This window comes from Pygocentrus nattereri, chromosome 26, assembly GCF_015220715.1.
Source record: "Pygocentrus nattereri isolate fPygNat1 chromosome 26, fPygNat1.pri, whole genome shotgun sequence".
Classification (NCBI taxonomy): Eukaryota; Metazoa; Chordata; class Actinopteri; order Characiformes; family Serrasalmidae; genus Pygocentrus; species Pygocentrus nattereri.
In genome coordinates, this window is record NC_051236.1 from 26317694 (window position 1) to 26326458 (window position 8765).

The following is an 8765-nucleotide window of genomic DNA, read 5'->3' on the forward strand; positions in this document are numbered from 1 at the left end:
AAAATATTGTTACTTCATTAAAATAACGACTCATGACAAAGTAGAAGAACTTGAGTAGGAAAAAAAAAGATACTGAAGTTCCCTATAGAACTGCACTGGAATGTCTTAGTATATCAAACATCTGTCAGCATAGGAAGCTTGTTAGGTGCTCTTCTTCCTTTTTTGAGATATTTTCAGTCTAAAATAAAACGTTAAAGCTCAAAACTGAGATATGTGAGCAACGGCAAAGGGAAATAGGAATTCAATGTGAAGACCTAGAATGGAACAGAGTTTAAAAAAAACCATTACTGTACTGCCATAAACAAAAGTGGTACAACTGTTGAACTCTTATATAGTTTTTATAAGTCAGATGGTTTAGAGCAGCAATATAAATGCACTGTGTCCATAAGTTTGTAGACACTTCTGCTCATCCAACATTTCTTCTAAAATCAGTTGTATTATAGCGAGTTTGTCTCCTCTTTGCTGCTGTAACAGCCTCTACTCTTCTGGGAAAGCTTTAAACTAAATATTGGAACATGCTGTGAGGATTTGACTGCATTCGACCACAAGAGCACTAGTAAGGTCAGGTACTGATGTTGGATGATTAGTTCTGGATCACACTTCATCTTGTCCCAAAGGTATGGTGCTTCATCAGTCTAGAGAACACATATCTGTTGCTCCATAGACCAATGCCAGGGGGCTTTACATGCGTCTAGTTGACTCTTAGCATTGATTATGTTGACCTTAGGCTTAAGAACTTCAGCGCCGGAGTATCCTATTATATCCTTAATGCTTTTCTATAGACATTATACGAGCTGTGTGTCAGCAGTGAGGGGTTGGATAAGGTTGGGTAAGTTTTTTTTGCAGATTAGAAGTAACATATTAACAAAACATCTACTAAATGTCAGTAATGTATCAACAGAACCTCTACAAGATATTTACTTCAGTGTATTCAGATGTTTCACTACTGCTACTTCACAGATATGTTGTTGATGTGTTACTGACACTGATGATGTTAAGAGTTTGTTAATCATCTACAAAGGACCACTTCAAATAAAGTGTTACAAGAATACTTACCCACTACATTTAAAAAGTATGTAACATCTTTAAGAGAAACACATCACTATGCACTAACACTATGTTTGTTTTATTAACTACTTAAAAATCAGCATGTGAAGTCCCTCCTAGAGCCTGAGTAGACAGATAAATCAATTTGATGATTTTTAATTTGATGATTTGATGATCTTAGTTTTTAATCTAAGCATTACAAATTATTTCCCTACTTTATAGTCAAGTTTGCAAGCGTGTGTTGTTGAGATACAGCAGATTGTATGTTTAGTTCATTAGACAGCAGTGGAATTATGGGAGCAGCAGTGAACAAAAGTAGGCGACGAGGGCCAAAATAATGTTGAGAGTTTTAAATAAAAGAATTTTTCATGAAACATGTTGACCAAAGCATTACATATATAAATTAACAGAGAGGAACTGAATTAATTACATTTAAATTCAAGTATTGAATACATTTGGGGACAGCGTATTCAGTGTCCATCAACTTCGGCTATTCAGACAACATATCGGACAGTGGTACATTGTGAAAAGTGATGTATTGAATGTACCTTAATGCAAATGTGTAAAGAATTCATCCCAAACTAAGCAAGAGCAAAACTGTAAAATGTATATTTTATGCAGTTAAACAGGTTCAAGTGGAACATTCTTTGGTCATGATCTCATATTCCCATAACAAAATTAGCAGAGCAATTTCAGAGAGATAAAGCCTCTTTACAATAATCATATTTGTTTTGATGATTCTATTTTTATATATTTGGGTTGGAAAGCTTGTCTGGTGTAAACGACATAGAACTGTACTAGATGAATTATCTTTTGCATTAGTTTATCAGACTTTCTGGTAACTTTCTGTTTGCCTCCATCTGTTAAAATGAACCTCACCAAAATGTATATTGTGTCCGAACCTGCACATGAACTTCATTTCCATGTGAATAGTGTGCAACTGTAATGACAGAGGCATGTAGGTTGGTTACAGGTGCGTGATGGCTTTATCATGGGGGAGTCCAGCACTCATAGTCACAACAGCTGGGGGTCAAAACACAGGCAGGCATCATCAAAGACGTACCCATATTCAAATAACTAGAAGATAAAGCAAGAGGCAAAACAGGAAAGCAACAAACTGAAACCAGGGCTCAGAACTCAGTAGATACAACAGAGACTTCGAAAAAAAATGAAACCAGGCAAAAGGGCACATAGAAGGGAGTTAATGAGTCCTAGATCACTTGCAGGTGTGCAAAGGTGGTGTGAGTGGGCAGAGCCAGGGAGAGTCCAAGTGGAATCGCTCCAGGGGTGGGGGGTGGAGGTTAAGTTTTCTTTTACTTGCTTTTACTATACTTTATTCTCTTAGATATGGTGTACATATTTCAATAAAGTAAAATCATTGCAAGCATGTTTCTGTGTATAGAAAATACTGCATAACAAATTCAAGCACTTCAGGCTCACTTCTCAGTTCAGGTGCTCCCACTGGTAACCTCTGTGATAAATTGCCCACTTTTTTTTCCAGCTTGTTTGGTGTGGAATGAGCAGCGACTCAGTGCTGAGTGCTCTCAGTGCAGCAGTGGGAGCCACTGGGTTCAGGCCAATGACTCTCAACATCGTATATTTATGGAAGCTGTCGACCATCATAAAGGAACTCGGCCTTCCCCGTCTCAATCCGCCTCAACAGTGGCAATCAGTGCCCTGCTGCCGGTGCTGTAACTCTGAGGGTTACAGTGCAGACCCAGCGCTGCTTAAAGTGACAGCCCAGTCCAACACATTCATTCTCTGTATCCATCACATCATTATTTTCAATCTCCCACCTTTCCCCTCTTTCTCTCTTTGTCTGTTTTAATTATAGGTGGGAGACACACAGGCTGTCAATTGCAAAATGCTATTTAAACGGCAATGCTGCAATTATGGTTTGTTTGCAGGAACGAGACAGCTGTAAAACCATTTTGCATTCGGTTTTGGAACCTGCCTTCAGTCCATTGTGTAATTATAGGATGAATATAATTACAGGCATGATTTAGCTGCAGGAGAAAGCAGGCACATCTGAACTGATGAAAGTTTTGAGAAACATCCCATACAGTGGAAACCAAAATAACATAAAGCATAACTTTAGAGCAGCCTGAACAAACAGGAAGGTGGCTTATGGCCTTGCGTTCATTTGACTGGTTGAAAACCAAACTGCTGCAGGGGATGTGTGTGCGGTCAAGAACAATTTATTGACAGTTTTGTCCAAACTCCACAAAATGAGCAGCCAAAATTGTTCATTTGCTTTATAGGCCCCACATCCATCTTTAAATGCACAGCTTTTGCTCTTTAATATGACTTTTCACTCCAATTCTCAGTTCGCAGGATAGAAAGTGTGTCACATGACCTATTAGTCGTGGTTCTTAGAGAAGACCTCTCCTATCAGAACTGTGCTTGAGAGAAACAGGCTATGTCAGAGGCTAATTGGAGATTAGTGCCATGGTTGGAGAATAAATGGCTGAAGTGTCCCTGCTGTATTTCTCCAGTAGAAACATTTAATCATTTCAGTAGCTGAGCATTGTAGGGCAAGTTGTTTGAAAGTTTCTTTTCCTGTTCTTGGGTCTGATAGAAGAGGTTTTCATCAGTTTGGCACATTTTCCTTTCCTTTATTCACAAGGCAGATGACATTAGCCAAAAAAGGGAAAAAAAACATTTCCTTCCTCAGCTCTTTTCACTCAGCCATCACTTTGTTGTTTGTTTCAGCTGACTTCAAAGAGGTCAGAGAGTATTTTTCAAGAAACTAGCAGCTGGTTCGATTACTTGACCTTTTTAATTATGGTTAAGCATTCAAAGAATTTGTTTTTACATGGGTTTGAGCCATACATTGTGGTAGTGTGAGGGACATGGCCAGAGTTTGATAAATGAGGGATATGTTAGGCTAAACTTGGAAAATCTCAGTGGAGCTGGACACTGAGTAGGAAGAGAAGGGCCAGGCTGCTGCAGGAGGCCAAACCTCAGACAGACAGCCGCTACGGCCTTTACAGCTCCTACAGGGACATACATACTTCTCGTCAATGCTGTGAATTTATTTGATTGGTGTGTTACATTGTATTACAGCATTACAGTAAAATAATACGTCAACACAATTATTGCAGAAAGTGAGTGAAAGACAAAATGGTGTTGATGTGATGTGTTATTCAGAGTGTGCATAGGTGACCTTGTGCATATAGGATGTGTGAGGTGTGTCAGGCTTTTCCTGTGACTGTGTAGCTGTACATCCTGTGCAACAAAACTATTTGAATGTATATGTGAAGTGCTTAATTCCAAATGTGCTCTTGTATATTGTGAATGCCTTCATGTCCAATAACTACATTTATTATCAGGAGGTAAAGTGCCAGAGAACCTGATCTGATTGGTATAAAGTTGTGGTACCTGAACATTTTGTTTTGGGGAGCTAAAGTATGATATTTGTGGTGGGCCAAATGCCACAAAACAGTATTCAAAAAAAGAAGGTAGGCTGCTTTCAGTTTTAAAAATATATATTGTTTTATATATATATATATATATATATATATATATATATATATATATATATTGTATATATGTTTTCACTGTTTTTAAGAAGATGTTTTGGGATATTACACAATGACATTAGTCAATTTCTGGTGGGCCAAAACAACAGACGTCTTCTTGGACCAGTTTTGGCTCATAGATCACTCTTTGGACAGCCCTGCAAAAAGGATGAATTTTGTTTAATTATGCATGAACGTCTTTTTCATACTTTCCTAATACTATTCACATTAAAACTTAGATTTCCTATTATTTTGGTTTTTAAAAAAATCAGTCGTCCCATATCCCATATCCACTTTATGTCTGCACATTAATGGGTTAGTGTAAGTAATGGGTCACCTGGGTTAAAAAAATCATCAATATCTGGAGGGCTGAGATTTGAACACTTGTGCAGTTTTTTAGGAGCAGCACATTTTCACAAGTTGACCCTCTGTCTTTGATTCCCTCCGGTTCACCAGTATGAAACAGAACATCTAAATAACCAAAAGACAACAGAACCTTTCCATGCCTCCTGCTGTGGTATAGGTCAGTGTAAATACCTCTATTCCATGACTCCTCTTACAGCTCACACAGGCCAGTTTACACATTAAACATATTACACTACTAACCACTCCAATATGTGAACACTTAACATGAATGGGTCGTCTCTTTCAGTTTGACCTCTGAGTTTTGTTAAAAGTTCACCTTGCTTATAGGACAGGCCATGGATTACCAGCCACGTCGTTTGTTGCAATATATGGACAAAATCTCAGTGGAATCGTGAGACTTTTTGTATGTAATGAAAAACAAGCTATGAAAAGTACCAAATATTTTATTATTAGTATGTGCAGGAAGAGCTACTCACATAAGCTACCTTTATAAGATATGTAATAATTACATATACAATTAAACATCATAGTTTCATATCAGGTACAAAAGAATTCATAGTATTGACTGAATGAGAAGTCTTAATATTAATCCTTTATAAGCCCATGGTCCAAACTTGTCTTACACATGTGTTTAACTTAAGATTAACTCAGCTAGTTTGCATTGCAGTCCATGCACTTACTGAATAATAAGCCGTAGGTTGTGATAGGTCTGTGATTTTAAGGGCTTAATCACTTAATCCCAGGATTTAATATTTAAGATGGTAACCAGATTTTAATGATAGAATAATCACAATATTTCATTTTTTCAGTATTGGATGTACTCATACATTGGGAATATTAGACACCCTTAAAAACGGTGGTTCTTCAAATGTACTTTAGTGAAGAAAATGGTTCTATACAGTACCATGAACACAAATAACCCTTTGCATGAGTAAAGGGTTCTTTACACCATGAAAGCTTTCTTCAGATTGATGGAGAATGTACTGTAGATGGTTCTTCGGAAGAGTAAATCTGTTGTTACAAGCAAGAGAACCCTTTTTTGGTACTATATAGAACCCTTTTTTGCTGACAGTGTACATGAAGTTACACACAGATATGCACATAGCCATAAAATAGGAGCTATTTATTTTTCAGGAGTTATTTCTGAGGTGATTAGATATAGGATAATCTCACATTAGGAGGAGGAAAGTCAATTCAAAATATGTGAAAAACAGGAGTTTTCACATCTGAAGTTAACAGGAGTTCTTAACAACCAACCACTTTTGCTTGTTTGAGTTTTTGTCCATCTTTCCACTGTAAGAAGACAACTCAGTGCTATAGGGATGAAAGTGTGTAGCTGTTACCAAAAACGGAAAGACACAGAGGCAAAGAAAAGAAGAAAATTTGCAAATCAAACAAAGACACTGCTGGTGTTCAGAACAATGGCCTGACCACCCCAGAGTCCAGACCCCAACATCACTGAGTATGTTTGGATTGTGTTGAAGCAGAAAATGCACCCAACTTCTCAGACTGACCTCTGTTGATGTGAAAAAAGGAGTAGAAGCTGTAATAAAATTAAAGAGTGGGCAAAGTAAATACTGAAAAAATGTATAATTGAATTAGTTGTTGAGGCTTCTGTGTACTTTTCTGTTTTTTTCTTGAATGGCTGGTGTCAATGATCTGTTTGTCCTCACCGCAGCAATAAGTTATTCCAGAGGAATCCAAACCGTGGTGACCTTACCAGTGCCCCAGCCTCTTATGCCCCCTTCCTCTCCTCTCCCTCATCCCTCTCTGTTCCTTCCCTCTTTCCTGCCCTCCCTCCTTCTCCTACTCACCATTGTTCCTTGTCCTCTGTCTCGTGCTCCTCTCTGTCGTGGGCTGGGCTGCCGGTCTGGCCAGAGGGAGAGCAGGATCTCCGTTAGCCGAGCTAATAAGTTTCAGGCTGTCAGCAACTTTTCATTGCTTTGTAGCCATCATGCCTGCGAGCGCACATTACAGCAGGGATACCCTTGCATGCACATATTCAGTGCTCTGGGCACTTAGGCCTATGTTTCAAGGTCAAGCCTTGGAGGAGAACAACAAGTGCACTGCTGTCTGTCCATATGCTTTTATCATTTCCTTCTTCTTCCCATTCTCTCTTCCTTCCTCTTTGATACATGTCTAATAAAAATACCATTTTTATGTGAGTTTATATACACTCAGGTGCATTTTAACTCACACACACCTCAGGAGACTCACTATATGCTAATAGGTGAAGGTGTTTCTGAGAACAGGCAGTACTGCAGGTAAAGGACATGGTCCTACTAAAAGCATTTCCAGGGAATGTTGTGTCTGAAGGGAATACTAAGAAATAAGCTGGCAATATAAGGTACACTTTAAATTTACCGTCTTTAATCGTTAAAAATAGTTTACTAGCTAAAAATAAAAAGAATTCCACACAATGTGCTGCCTTTTTATGGGAATGAACAAACACTTGTTAAAAGATCTGAATTATGCAACAGTGCCTCCTTTTCACTGGCTCCTATAGACAAAGACATTTAAACGTGATAGCAAGCCCTGGGTGATTTACATGTGATTAGGCTCTTTCCCAAGCGAGTGAGTCAAACGCATTGTTTTTGCTGATTCTCTGAGAGTCGACCATCACTGCTTTCCCAACAATGTCAGCTTAAGGTCACAGCTAGTGTGCTGGTTTGGGAGGTAGCGTGAGTGTTCTCGGAAACACAGAGGCCCATAGTAATAGGATGAGCCACTACCTCCTGTTTTTTCCCCCTCTATGCGGGGAGAGAGTGAGCTAACAAAGGTCCCATTATTGCTGCCATATTGTGCTGCGGCAACTTCATGGTTGATTAGACCAAACAGGACAAATCACAGGTTTATAACCCGTAATGCTAATGCTGAATGAGTCTGTGAGCAGTAGCATGCTAATCGTCCTTAGCCACATTTAGCCATTCCATCAATTATGGTCAAAAAGCCGAAGCTCAGCAGAAGCTGTCAGAAGAGCAGTTTGGATATCACTGTCATACAATAATATTTTATTATTAGGGGTGGGAAAATAATCCATTCTCAGCTGTAACCAGATTGCCCTGTAAAAGCGTCTGAATCAATGCTGTCATGTCAACCGATATCAATGCAAGATCTCTCTGATGCATGCACATTTGTCGAGTTCTGTGAATATGAAATAAAAGTTTTGAAATCTGGGTAACTATGCCCTTATGTAAGACCACAGCTTTACCAACCACTGCTACAGGCTAACAAGCTAATCCAGTATTCCACAACACCCCACATAAGTTTAAGAATTTACTGAAGGTTTAACTGTAAAGTGAAGAACATATGAAGTAAACTGACCTTACCTTTTCTGTATTTATGTTTCTTAGCTTGAATCAGATTGTGAAACAGGCCTATAGGCTTATCCGGTGTGCTGAGTGTATCTACATTCAGATTCAACAAAGCTAACAGCACTTGACAAGTACAGGCTGTGATGAGGCTGTGGAAACCGCAAGCACATATCGAGATGCATCCAGAATTGTTGTCTAATTGCATCTTTTCAATCTTTTCACCCCTACGTATTTGACACAACTGTTATTCATCATTTTATTGTGAAATCAACTCATCTTCAGATGCTTTCTGAAATAACACAGCAAATTCCTATTCGACTGGCGATTCACGTTTTTAAGATTTTTAAAGTTTTACGTTGAAGTGTTGACAAAAATGTTTTGTTTATCGTGTCGCCAGACTTTTTGGTCATGTTTGTGCAATTTTCAGTTAAGACGTTAAGTTAAACTGTCTGCTATTCTTGATTGAAATATTTTGTTCATAGTGCAAAACATGGTGAAAAAGTCTGTTTTTGATACT

General features: G+C 38.5%; 1 long non-coding RNA gene across 1 annotated transcript in view; it reads right to left on the minus strand.

The window, feature by feature from the left end:
• Window positions 1–8346, minus strand: part of LOC108427699 — a 12533-nt gene extending 4187 nt beyond the window's left edge. Inside the window, exons 1-2 of the long non-coding RNA XR_001857876.2 lie at window positions 8264–8346; window positions 6749–6804 (exon numbers count right to left, since the gene is read on the minus strand). This is a non-coding gene — a long non-coding RNA (uncharacterized LOC108427699). The remainder of the gene's footprint in view (window positions 1–6748; window positions 6805–8263) is intronic.
• Between the last annotated feature and the right edge of the window lie 419 nt (window positions 8347–8765).